Raw genomic sequence first — 13815 nt, 5'->3', positions numbered from 1 at the left:
TTCCGTAGGTGCGGTCCCCAGAATTGCACAAAGACTCTAAATGAGGCCTCACCAAAGACTTATACAAGAGCATTATCACCTCTTTTTTCCTGCTGGTCATCCTTCTCCTAATGCACCCAATCATCCTTCTGGCTTTGACCATCACCTTTTCTATTTGTTTAGCCACCTTAAGGTCATCATACACAATCACCCCCAAGTCCCGCTCTTCTTTTGTACACAGATGCACTTCACCCCATATATTGTATTGTGCCATTGGATTCTTGTAACCCAAGTGCATGACCCTGCATTTCTTAGCATCCAAATCTTAGTTGTTATTGTGAGCTTTAGCCTCTGAGGCAAGTTTCTCTTCATATTCTCTTTTAGCCGTCTTTATTAATGCTTTGCATCTGACTTGCCAGTGCTTATGTTGCTTCTTATTTTCTTCATTTGGGTCCTTTTTCCATTCTTTGAAGGACAATCTTTTGGCTGTAACAGCCTCTTTTACTTCACCTTTTAACCACGCTGGCTGTTGTTTTCTTTTCTCCTTTGCAAATACGTGGAATGCATCTGGTCTGGGCTTCCAAGATGGTATTTTTGAATAACTTGAACACTTTATTTAGTGTCCTAACCTTAGCAGCCGATCATTTTAGTTTCTTTTTAACCATTTTCCTCATTTTAATATAGTCACCCTTTTGAAATTAAATGCAGCTACAATAGATTTCCTTTGTGAGTTCTTCCCAGATAGCTCAAACTTGATCAGGTTATGATCACTTTTTCACAGGGAACACAACACCGCCACCTCTCGCACTATGTCATGCACGCCACCAAAGACCAGATCCAAAATGGCTCCCCCTCTTGTCGGTTCCTGGACCAGTTGCTCCAAGAAGCAGTCGTTTGATACATCTAGAAATTTTATCTCCCTAGCACTCCCTGATGTAACATATCCAGTCAATATTGGGGTAATTGAAATCAACCATTATTATAGTGTTGCCCAACTTGCCAGCTTTCCTAATCTAGGTAAACATTTCTTCATCTATCTGTTTGTTCTGTCCCTGCGGACGATAGTACAGCCCTACAAGAATACTCCTTTCCTTCACACATGGAATTTCTATCCATAATGGTTCCACGCTGCTATCTGTTTCATGTGGAATGTTTATTTTATTTGACTCAATTCCCTCTTTAACATATAGTGCAAACCCCCCCACCACCACTAATTTGATCCTCTCTATCATTGCAATACAATTTGTACCCTGTTAACACAGTGTCTCATTGATTGTCCTCTTTCCACCAAGTCTCTGAGGTGCCTATTATATCTACCTCATCATTTAGTGCCATACACTCTAACTCTTCCATCTTATTTTTTAGGCTTCTAGCATTTGTATACAGGCACTTCAAATTGTGCTTTTCCTTTGATCTACAAGCTGCTTAGAAGTTGAAGGGGATAATGTGCATCCTTTATCCTGCTCTCTCATTTAGCGCAACTGGCTTACTTTCAGCATTGTTGAAACCTCTCTACTGGGATTCCCCTAAATGTCCTGTTTCAATAATATCCTTCAAGGATACTCTACACCAAAGCATAACTGGTATTTTAGGAATTACGCTGTAATTTTAACACATTGGTAGTTGTTAATTGTGTTAGTCATTTGAATGAGTGATGAGTGGGTATGTATGTTGGTAGTAAGAGTTTTAATAGACAGGAACAACAATGTGAATAGAAGAAGAAAACCTATAAAAGTATTTAATAAAGATTGAGTATCAATGATATAACGGTTGTTGTACCTGTTTAGTGAGGTGTGTTTCTGTGAAATTCCAGACTGTTTCAGATGGGCTGTGATATTTTCTGTTTAGTTACAGTGGTGTGTGGTTGGTTTCCCTTGTTTGCACCTAAAGAGTTAAAAACAACTGGTCTAGACTAGGGTATAAACTCTCTACTCAAACGGAAGAATAAATCAGATAAACTACCCAAGTCCTCAAATATAAATATTCCACCAAAAATACTTGGGATAAATTAAACTAACCATTCACACACATAACCACTAATATAATTAATTAAATTATTTAAATTGTGCTCAGTCCATATCCATTACACCCATAGCGTTCCCAAGGAGAACATGTGGTAGTGTTTAGATGGAACCATCATAGCACAACCTGTGTTCCACCTCCTCAAAGTGTATGCGCACACACCTACTGTTATATGTAATGCAACTTACAGTTAACGATGTTTCAAACTTTTAAGACCCAGATCTCATTGAATCAGCTGTATAATGAAAACATGTACCCTTTAGTTCTTATTATACCACAAAGCAAGTAACTAATTATAATGTGAATCCCAGTTCTAAGTAACATTCACTTGTAAAGCACATACAATTAGTTATAACCACTAAATTTTACACATACCACAAATACATACTCAATGAACCTGAACATGTAAAAAGAAGAAATCACTTCCCTTAGGAACCCAGTGTGCTCGTGCAGGTGATTTAAAATCCCATCAAAGGTTCATTCATGCTCTTCAACACCATCTCAATTTTCCCTTTAACTCAAGCTGAGTTTCGAATATCTTCCTCAGAAAGGGAACTACAAACATAAATTTGCATTAATAATCTAAACAATATTTTCACCCTGTACTAGAATATAATTAAATATTTATACACATTCCAATTTCAGAACTTAAATTAAATTGAATTACTTACATAAACCTAATTCATTGTTACCATCAATGTCAGGTACTAGCCCTGAGTGGGTAAATGTCTGGAACACTCCTTGCTCTCCAAAACAAACAGCTGCCCAATAACTCACTCTGTTCAAATACCCTAAGGGGACCTTCCCATTGGTTCCCATGCAGCCAATGAAATCGAGAGAAAGAAAGTGACTCAAAGTAGCTGGAAACACCCAGATTTATTTAAAGGGGCCATCACACACAGGGAAACCTGACCCCACTTTTCATAACCATTCAACCTCTCTATTTAAACCACGAGGGTAAACAGTGTCCCACATATAAATAAATCGTTGTTCCTTTTTAATCAAAATATCACTCAAATTTCCTCCCCTCAGTAACTTAATTTGAAGGATCACTGTATATTTCAAATCAGTAATCTGATGATGAAACTCACTCCAATGCTCACACAGAGGAGCTTCCCTTTTAGAGGTACGAATATTACTAATGTGTTCCCCAATGCGTGTTTTAATCTTCCTCTTCGTGTGCCCTATATAACAAAGTCCACATGGACACCATATACAGTACACAACTCCAGCTGAGTTACAGTCAGTCCTGCTATGCATGAAAAAGTTGCGATGATTATTATTGGGTACACTAATTTTGTTACCCTCATGAACATGCTGACAGTATGTGCAGGATCCACATTTAAAATGTCCCGGTTGTTCATGCCGATCCGGACTCCGACCTGATAACATCTCACCCAAATTACGCCCTCTCTTATAAGCAAAACAAGGGCGATCTACCAAGGGTGTATGTACTTGAAGTACATGCCAATGTTTACATATTAGTTGTCGGATCGAACTGGACATATTCGAAAAAGGAAGTACACAAACCAGAGGGTATGAATTATCTTGATCCTTTGATTGCAATAGCCATTGACGTTCCGCATTGGAGGCCCTCTTGTAAGCCTTCCGGATAACTTTATCAGGATACCCGCGCTGATAAAAGCGCTGGCACATGGCTGCTGCTTGTATTTTATAATCTTTTTTATCTGTACATATGCGTTTTAATCGCAAAAGCTGGCCAGAAGGAATATTATCCCGTAAGTGTCTGGGATGAAAACTTGAGTAGTGGAGCACCATATTGCTATCAGTCTCTTTCCTGTAAATAGAAGTACATAATTTTCCTTCCTGTAAAGTAATACTTACATCAAGAAAACTGATAACAGAATAATTAGACCAACACATCAGTGTATGCCACCCCACCCTGTGGCAGGAAGGAGAGTCAACAGCTGCAGGGTACATTGCCTGCCTTTGTTGGAAATATGTGGATCTGTATTCAAAAGCACTTACACATTTAGTGGCCTCTGCTAATCAAATATAAGTACTCTCTCTGAACAGTGTCAGGGTGGAGCAGGGCCATTTTGCCCACTATCCTAATAGCTTACCTCAGTGGCGTAGCCAAGGGTGGGCTTGGATGGGCTCAGGCCCACCCACTTTGGGTTCAGGCCCACCCAGTAACAGCATACCTATGATGTGGCTGGCAGGGATCCCCAAGCCCCACCAGCCGAAAACTCCCAACAAGTGTCCCTCTTGCATACCTTGTAAGTAGCAGATCTTCGTCTGTAGTGAGCAGTGACATACATACTGCTCGCACCAGCCCCACAGATTTCCCTCTGATATATTTCTGCCTAGGTGGAAACAGGAAGTTGCATCAGAGGGAAGGGTGTGGGGCCAACATGAGCACTGTGTATTAGTTGCTGCTCACTGCTGGTGCAAATCTGCTATTTAAAAGGTATTTGGGAGAGGGGGGATGTTTGAGAGGCCATATGGCATGCAGGCAAGAGTAGGAGAGACCAAATCTCCTGTGGGGACGGGGCAAGGTTCTTCTGCCCACCCATCTTGGGCCCAGGCCCACCCAAAATTGGGTGTCTGGCTACACCCCTGGCTTACCTATACAAATAGCTGAATTTCAGTCAGAAAAAGGCTGTCCTAACTTAAACCACTTTAGCTATATAAATAGCGGCTGAATATTGCTGCTATACATAGAGGTGTATTTTCAAAGCACAGACTTACAAAGTTACATAAAATAACCTATGGAATTTTATAAGTCTTAAGTGCTTTGAAAATGAGCCCCATAAAGCTCAGTGGTCATTCAATACCACTGTGTTGTGGACGATTCAAACAGCATGACCAGCTTTAGAAAAAAAAAACCCCACTATGGGGTTTAAATATTAACCAGATAGAGTTTGCCTGGCTGCTGAAATCCTTTAGACTTACCAATCTTATTGTGTACATAAGCTCAAAATTTTCTCTCTTCACAGAAAGAAATGTCAGGGTGCTACCTATGCCATCTGTAAACAGATTCATTGACCAAGGTGTCTGTTAATCAACTATATTAATGGGGCACATTTTCAAAGCACCTAGACTTACAGAGTTACACAGTAACCTATGGAACGTTGTAAGTCTAAGTGCTTTGAAAATGAGGGTCAGTCCTGCAGATGAATGCAAGAGAAGATTATTTTTATTACACAAGATACTGTGCAATACTGTGGGGCTGATATTCACTGGGAAGGTGACTGGTTAAAGTTATCTACATACCGTTTACGTGGATATTCAATAGCATTAATCAGGCAAGTCCTGATACTTAATATAACTGAGTAAAGTTATTTGTATAAGCTTATTTGGATAACTTTAGACCAGCTATTTGTGCAGCCTGACTGACTTGGTTAAATTTAAACAGACAGCATGCCTTTGGCACACCTTCTGTTAGCCAGACAAACTGTGGGGGCATCTTAGAAAGCCAGGATTTATCCAGACAACTCCTGATAATATTTACCTCTCTGTGACTTTTCAACATTTTTTAATATATTCACTGTATAGATCATAGTATTGGCACTGCACTTTGCTGTTTGGCAGGATCTATGCACAATTCAGCTAACCTAAGTTTTCCTAGGTCCTCTGAGAAACAGTATAGATTTGATCCCTGATTTATCATTTACAGGAGGATGGTTACTGGAGGATGGTTCTGAAAAACAAAGAATGACCAGACAGGCAGGCTCCTGAAGCTCAGCCTTCAAAGGAAGTTCACACCTACTTGGAAATAAGTGGGTCACTATTCAGTTGGAGGCAGTCTCGTTTTTTAAAAAGCTGACCACTGGCTAAATTAGCACCGGATATTAAGGGCCGTGCATGCCCAGACATCGGCACCGAATAGCTGGTACTAATTTAAGTTGTCCTGGCCGCCAGAGCTTATGCAGATCCTAGCCAATGTTCAGCTGGGGCCTACATAAGACAGTTATGTGGACCTTGGCTGAATATTGACCAGGACCCACATAACAAAAATAAAGTCCTCAGCCACCGGCAGTCCTCATCCTCTCTTCCTGGTGACACCAAGACCTCCGCCCCTGACCAAGCTATCCCCCCCCCCCATCCTTCCTCCATGCAGGATAGGCCCCCTCCCAGGCCTACATGAAGTCCCTGGTGGTTCAATAGGGATGGTAGGGGCAGGAGCGAAGCCCACTTGCTCCTGCCCCTAGCAGCTGCCTCTCCATAATGGCTTTCATGACATATTGCATCAGCCTCGCAGTACTATCAAGTACCTTGAGGCTGTTGCTAGAGGTTGGAACCACAGTTGCTAGGGGCAGGAGCGAGTAGGGACTTCAGGTAGGCCCGGCGGGAGAGGGGGGTTATCTTGGTTGGGGAGAGGGCAGCTTGATGTCACCAGAGAGGGGAAGGGGAATCTGTACTAGTGAGGGGGATTGGAGTGGCTGAGGACTTTTATTTTATTATGTGGGCCTGGCCAATATTCAGCCGGCACCCACATAACTAAGTGGCCAAATTTAGGACTGCTCAAAAGGACTGCTTAAATCGGTTTGAATATTGAGCAGAAGATGTGTTCAGATCAAAAAATTCTGAACAGGACAAATGTTGAGAAAGAGGAAGGTTCTGAAAGAGATTTGCAATTCCTTCAAGTATAAACACACAGGGGCTCAGGGAGAGATATAGACAGATACACATACATATCTACATACAGACACAGACATACACATACACTCAGACAGGAACAGAGAGAGTCAAACACATAGAGAGGTTTTCACTCCAGTCCTCGGGGCACACCTAGCCAGTGGGGGTTTTCAGGATATCCTGAAAAGCCCAACTGACTTGGTGTGCTCTGAAGACTGGGGTGAAAACCCATGACATAGAGACATGCACACACCCGTAGCAGCAGCTCTGAAATAATCTGTGCCAAGGACTGTACATGGGTGAATTTCTTCATCAAGTTGGTTAATAAATCACAATAAATAAATTTGTAACAGGCTTAATTCTTAGATAAAAATATCCTTTCACCATACAAGCACCATTTCTGTGTACTATTTGCTACACCCACTGCCTTTGGAAAGTGGATCCAGGTCCTCTCAGCACCCACCCAGAAGCAGAATGCTTACTACACATTAATTCAGCAAGCACACTTCCATTTTAATGAGGAGAAGACGTGAGCTTAGACCCGATCTTGCTTATCCCATTCACTGTCTTTTGCATTATCCATCTCTGTAGCTGCCTACATCAGTTTTAAGGGGTAAATCTCAAGGTTCATCATTCAGATCCCACTCTTGGTTCCAGACCAGTTCATCAGAGAAAATGGAATTACAACACTTGTTTCTTCCAGTTAAAATGGAAACCAGAAGAAAGGACATCAAGAGCCAGAATGGCCACATAGCCAAGGGGTTCCGTGTTACCATGATCTTATTAGCTATTATTTGTGTCTCTCAAATATTTAATTTGAGCAAGTTTTTTTCAGGTGAAGGTCTGAAAGGGAGAGGACAGCAATCGAATAACCACCAAGTAGAAAGTTCATCATTTGAAAGAGTTTACGTATCCGGATGGCAGGCAGGTGATTGCAGAGCATGGCAAGATGGCATTGGGAAGCACCTTGAGGCAGGAGGAGAGTGGTGGCTGTTGGTGGGAGAAACAGCCTGCGATCACGAAAGAGGAACTAAGAAATTAATTCTTGGCAGACTTAGGGGTCATGAAACAAAAGATCTTGATGCACTTGGAAGAACTGTGGGCAGATGTGACAGTTCTGGATTTCCTCTAGTACGTGGAGTCTGGATGAAGACTCGCTCAGCATTTATAAAGGATTTAGTCTCTGGAACAAAATCACCAGACAATTCAGGATCTGGGAAATGGGTCTTGGAGACACAACTTGCGGGGATTAAAGGAGTCCCAGAGGCAGATCTGTATAATGACTGCATGGCTACAGTATGGAGGATTTGCAGTACCATCTTGGCTAAGTATGAGACAGAGGATAAGCAATTTACTGGCTATTGGATACAGCACTTTGCGCTGAACTCCCCAAATTAAACATCCCTAGAGATATAGGAGTAGATATTTAGCTGGCGGTGATGTGTTTTTTTTTTAGCAGCCCCCAGCATTATTCCTGGATATTCAATGCCAGGCCATGTCTGGGCTTCAACATTGAATATCAGGGTTTATGCAACAGGCTATCACTTATGTTGTTAAATGCAATATTCAGCACTTAACTGCATAAGTGACACCACATAAAGATAGGACTAACTTTTATATGGTCCGATATGGTCGCTTAACTTAGGCAGTTAAACACTGACTCTGTACCTGGACTGCCCACAAAATAGCCGGCTCTCGGTTTAGCAGTCAGCGGTAATATTCAGTAGCACTAACTGAATATCAGAAGATAGTGCCATACAAGCAATCTAACCAGCCAGGAGCCGTTTCTGGCCAGTTAAATCGCTTTGAGCATAGGAGACAGCTCTGTGGGTGCTTGAGCACCCCTAATATCGAGCAACATCATTGACTGTGTCCAGGGAGAGGTCGTTTCCATTGGATTTAGCACCCCCAATCATTTTGAAATGTTGACTCCTATGTCTTTGAATAGTAGGCAATAGTAGGTGATGTCTGCCTTAACAGATTGAGGAGACCAAGTGTAGATGTCTACAAAACGTGTGTCTTGGAGAATGGGCATACCACTTTGTTCAAGCCTTGTCATAACCATCTGCATATAAAGGAGGTTTTCAGCTGGGAAGAGACAGACCCTAGCTCATCAATTTGTCAGAACATCTCTCCACCAGATTTAGGAGAACATATGGGGAATTTAGTGTTCTAAGTCACCAAGGATGATGACAAACTGACTCCTTCAATAAAAGAGTTCTTGAGAATCATGGATAAGGCATTCTACAAAGATGAGTCAAACAGTTGGGTAGCTACTCTACCATTTCAGATGCCCAGATCATTACCCCCTAATAACAGAGAGTAAGCTCTCGCTCGTCTCACTTCATTGCAAAAGACTCTAAGAAGGAAACAAGAGATAAAACAGCATTGTATAACATTCAAGCAAAACATGCTGGATAATAGCCACGCAGAGCCAGCTCCACCATTAAAAGACAAGAATGTTGGTACTTACCTATCTTTGGTATGTATAATCCACAAAAACCAGGCCTGTTGAGGATTGTATTTGATTCCAGTGCTCAGTTTCAAGGAACCTTTCTCAACAATATGCTGCTTTCTGGGCCTGACATGATCAACAGCTTATTAGGAGTCTTGATTTGCTTCAGAAAGAAACCCATCACTGTAACAGCAGATATCCAGCATATGTTCTACTGCTTTATCATACACCCAGACTACAGAAACTACTTGATATTCCTGTGGTACCATGACAACAACATAAACCAGGAGACTGTGGAACATTGAATGAGAGTTCATGTTTTTGTTAGCAGTCCATCACCTGCAGTAGCAACCTACAGGCTTTGAAGGACAGTCCAAGAAGGAGAAAGGAGTATGGCATGGATGCCAGATGCTTCATCAAAAGAGACTTTTACGTTGACAATAGTTTGAAGTCCTTACCTACCATAGGAGAAGCCATTGACTTTTTAAAAGAACAAGCAATGCTAGTAGAGGCCAATCTGAGACTTCATAAAATCACCTCTAACAGTCCATAAGTATTGAGAACATTTCCTGCAGAGGATCATGCCAAAGATTTAAAGGATTTAGATCTAAGAGTATACACTCCTCTGCTTCAGAGAAGCCTTGGACTACATTGGGACCTAAAAAGAGACGTTTTTTCCTTTCAAGTCTCCACCCAAGAGAAGCCATATACACACAGATTACTTGTTTGATTACTGCATTAAAGAAGATTTTGGTTTTCGAGTTCTGAGTCTTCTCATAGTGATGCTCTATACTCTGGGTTTAAGCTGCATGCTAGTCACATCCAGTGAAAGGGCAGAACACAGATAAGCAGTTTTAATTGGCAACCACAGATCCACTGGTGTTTGTGGCTCCAGACCATTCAAGGAAGATCACTACAAGGAAGATCCCTACTGAGGAAGCTTTTCCAAAAGTACTGATGAGTAGGATGTCCCACTACCACCAGAAATGCAAACAAGAATTGGAGAAATGGAAAGATTCTCTAAAGACTTTTGAACAACTGCACATCCCATGCACTTATATCCCTGTAGCACTCAGTACTGCCTGCCACAAAGAGATCTGCATCTTCTCAGGCACGTCTGGAAAAAGGCATCTCTGCAGTGGACTACTTGAAAGCTACAGATGCAGATGGGCTATCTCATATGGGATTCATCTTTGGTAAAGCTAAGTTATCACCACAACCCAATCATATGATTTCACACTTAGAATTGTGTGGAACAGTGCTAGCAGTACAGATAGCAGAGATGATACTAAGTAAAATGGACATTCAAATAGGCACAATCAGGTTTTACACTGACAGTAAAGTTGTCCTGGGCTACATCTACAACCAAACCAGGAGATTTTATGTGTATGTCAGCTACAGAGTTGAATGTAAACAGAAGTCAACACAACAAGAGCAGTGGCATTACATGCCAACTAACCAAAATCCAGCAGATTGTAGCACCAGAGCTGTGCCTGTGTCCCATCTAATGAAAGCCACGTGGTTTTCAGGACCAGATTTCCTTTTAAAACCTGGCCACATGTCCCCAGCCATGGAGAACTAATTTAAGCTTATAGACTCTGACTCTGACACAAAGATCTGTCCAGAGATGACCGTTCTTGCCACCAACATTGTGTCTTCAGTTTATCAACCAGCTGATTGTTTCATGTGCTCTTCCAGAGCACATGAAACATCAGACACCTATCATCAAAATGCCATCAGAGATGCAGAACTGCAGATCATCAATGACTACTTAACACCACCTGGAAATTTCGACACCAGATTGCCGTAGGAGACAATGGACTGTTTCACCAGAGCCATCACTGAGCCAGTGATCCACATACACCCATGAAGAGACATGAACTTTGAGGACCTTTGTCCATTCCAGAGATTCAAGAGACTTTTTCTCTCCTTTATGTTGTTTATTGTTTGCATTGTCTTTCTCTCGTTTCAGCTCCTGCAGACTGCAAGAGAGAAGTCACCTGAACAACAGAGAACTTGAGACAAGCAAGGAGTCATCTTCGACTCCTCCCTCTCCTTCTCTGCGCATATCTAGCAGATAGCCAAGACCTATCGCTTCTTTCTCTTTAACATCAGCAAAATTCGCCCTTTCCTCTCTGAGCACACCACCCGAACTCTCATCCACTCTCTCATTACCTCTCGCCTTGACTACTGTAACATACTCCTCACTGGCCTCCCGCTTAACCATCTATCCCCCCTTCAATCCGTTCAGAACTCTGCTGCACGTCTTATATTCCGCCTAGACCGATATGCTCATATCACCCCTCTCCTCAAGTCACTTCACTGGCTTCCGATCAGGTACCGCATACAGTTCAAGCTCCTCCTTCTAACCTACCAATGCATCTGCAGCCCCTCATTACCTCTCTACCCTCATCTCCCCTTTCGTTCCCACACGAAACCTCTGCTCACAGGACAAATCCCTCCTCTCAGTACCCTTCTCCACCATCGCCAACTCCAGGCTCCGCCCTTTCTGCCTCGCCTCACCCTATGCTTGGAATAAACTTCCTGAGCCCTTACGCCAAGCCCCCTCCCTGCCTATCTTCAAATCCTTGCTCAAAGCCCACCTCTTCAATGTCGCCTTCGGCACCTAACCTTTATACCTATATTCAGGAAATCTAGACTGCCCAATTTGACTGCCCCTATTTGACTGACTGTACATTTGTCCTTTAGATTGTAAGCTCCTTGAGCAGGAACTGTCCTTCTATGTTAAACTGTACAGCGCTGTGTAACTCTAGTAGCGCTTTAGAAATGTTAAGTAGTAGTAGTAATAGTAGTAGTTGTCAGTTTTTAAGATACAGCATTATTAATGGACTTTGCATGCTCATAATGGTTTATAGTTTGAGGAATTAAATAGTGGTATCTACCGGTACCAGGTGGGGAGTGTATGACCCCATTTGCATGGAGGCTGGCTGTATGTTTATATATATATGTTGTATTTTGCTGTAAGGCCCCCTTCAAGTTACTATAACACTATCAAGATTTTACCAGTGTAAAATATACAAACAGTATCTCTATTCAGTGTGTCGTTACTAACTCCCAGCTTCTCTCTTGAATGGAGAGAGAACTGGTGGAGAACAGACTCCCAGTTTGCAAGTCAAAAACTCTTGTTCGGCACATCTGAACTGTAAATTCTTTTTCCTTTTTTGATTACTGTATTAAAGAAGATTTTGGTTCCAAGAGTTCTGAGTCTTCTTATAGTGATGTTCTATATACTCTGGTTTAAGCTGCTTGCTAATCACATCCAGTGAAAGGGCAGAACACAGATAAGCAGTTTTAATTGTCAACCATATAGGCTGACAGATAGGGTACAGTAGCTTGTTTGACCTCTGATAACATTTTCATTTTGTGACATTCTCTGCTTCTGGTGACCATGTACTTTTTACACTTCCCAAATGGGGTCGCACAGGTTGCATCTGGGGGTTGCGACTCGCCCCCAGTCTACATAGACATATCATTCTGATGCACCCTGGTGGAGTCGGGATATCACTGCTGCTGCGACCATGATGTCATGGCCTGAAAAAGTTTGGGAAATGCTGGTCAATACTGAGCATACAATTAAGTAGAAAGAAATTGAGGAGCAGAAACTGAAAGCAAAGTCCAATTGTTTTGGAACAGAGACAGTAACTACAAAAACTCAGGCAGGTGGAAGCAAATAATAGTGACCACTGTGGTGGTCAGAGATTGACAAAGATATGCACACAGATTTATAGACAGGAGGCGTTAAAAGGAAAATCATAGATGAACTAACACTGAAGCACGCAGCAGAGTTCCATAGAGTATCTGACAAAACTACAAATCTAGAAACAAATATTGCAGACGGAAATGAAATTTGACAGAGACAGATAAAAGACTGTCATAGCAGGCAAAAACAGCAAACAACTGAGTGAGTAATTTCTAAAGATAGTGGATTAAACATGTCAATTTAAAATAATCTTGAAAGGAAACTATAGAAGAGAGGACCTTGGTGGCAGCTCTGAAAACCTATTACTAATACACCCACCATCTTCCAAAGTGATGGTGGAAGACAACAACATCACGGGACACTTTCCAGGAATCAGATAAGTACTATTACCACAGCTTCTGGGGCTCTTTGGTCAAGGGCCGCCTTGTGTCAAGTGCTTGGATCAGGGACGGCCTGGGTCTGATAACCTCTTTCAAAGGGAGGAGTGTTTTTTCTTTTTACCATCCTGTCGGCGCGTAAGCCATTCCATATTCAGTGTTCATTCAGTGGCTTATGCGCTGACAGGAAAGCAGAAAGGTCATGAAAATCGTCCACCCCATGCACAAAATTTCAGCAATGTTACCACAGTAGTTTACATAGTTCTTTTCTGACAGCATACATTTTTTTAATGTTGCTATAACTTGCATGACATTTAGTGCATCAAGAGTAAAATTTTGTTTTAATGCGTGCATTAGCGAACTGTGCACTGAATCTCAGCATACAATTCTAATGCAAGGCTTATTACATCTGCCCCTGAATCAGTAAAGCAGGGAACTGTCTTGGCTTTTGTCCCTCCCTCTCTCTCTCCCTGTGATCTTATCTGTTAAACTGACCTGCATCCTGGCCAGGGGCCTAGCCAGACAACAGATTTTTGCCTAGGCAAGAAGTGGGTGGGCACCAGTGGCGTAGCCACAGGTGGGCCTGGGTAGGCAGGGGCCCACCCATTTAGGGCTCAGGCCCACCCAACAGTAGCACACGTTTAGTGGTAGCTAGTGGG

General features: G+C 42.2%; 1 protein-coding gene across 2 annotated transcripts in view; it reads left to right on the top strand.

Moving 5' to 3' along the window:
- Positions 1 to 13815, top strand: part of PFKFB1 (6-phosphofructo-2-kinase/fructose-2,6-biphosphatase 1) — a 79336-nt gene that overhangs the window by 8621 nt on the left and 56900 nt on the right. The window contains exon 1 of one of the 2 annotated variants that reach the window (XM_030194042.1): positions 12904 to 12980. The exons of the other annotated variant lie outside the window; for it this stretch is intronic. The gene's annotated coding sequence lies outside the window, so the exon portion shown is untranslated. Of the gene's footprint in view, positions 1 to 12903; positions 12981 to 13815 lie in introns of those variants that run through there. 2 annotated transcript variants of the gene reach the window in all.

The sequence above is a fragment of the Microcaecilia unicolor genome, chromosome 2 (assembly GCF_901765095.1).
Source record: "Microcaecilia unicolor chromosome 2, aMicUni1.1, whole genome shotgun sequence".
Lineage (NCBI taxonomy): Eukaryota > Metazoa > Chordata > Amphibia > Gymnophiona > Siphonopidae > Microcaecilia > Microcaecilia unicolor.
Note: the sequence above shows the minus strand (reverse complement) of the source record. Positions and strands in the feature narration are given on the sequence as shown.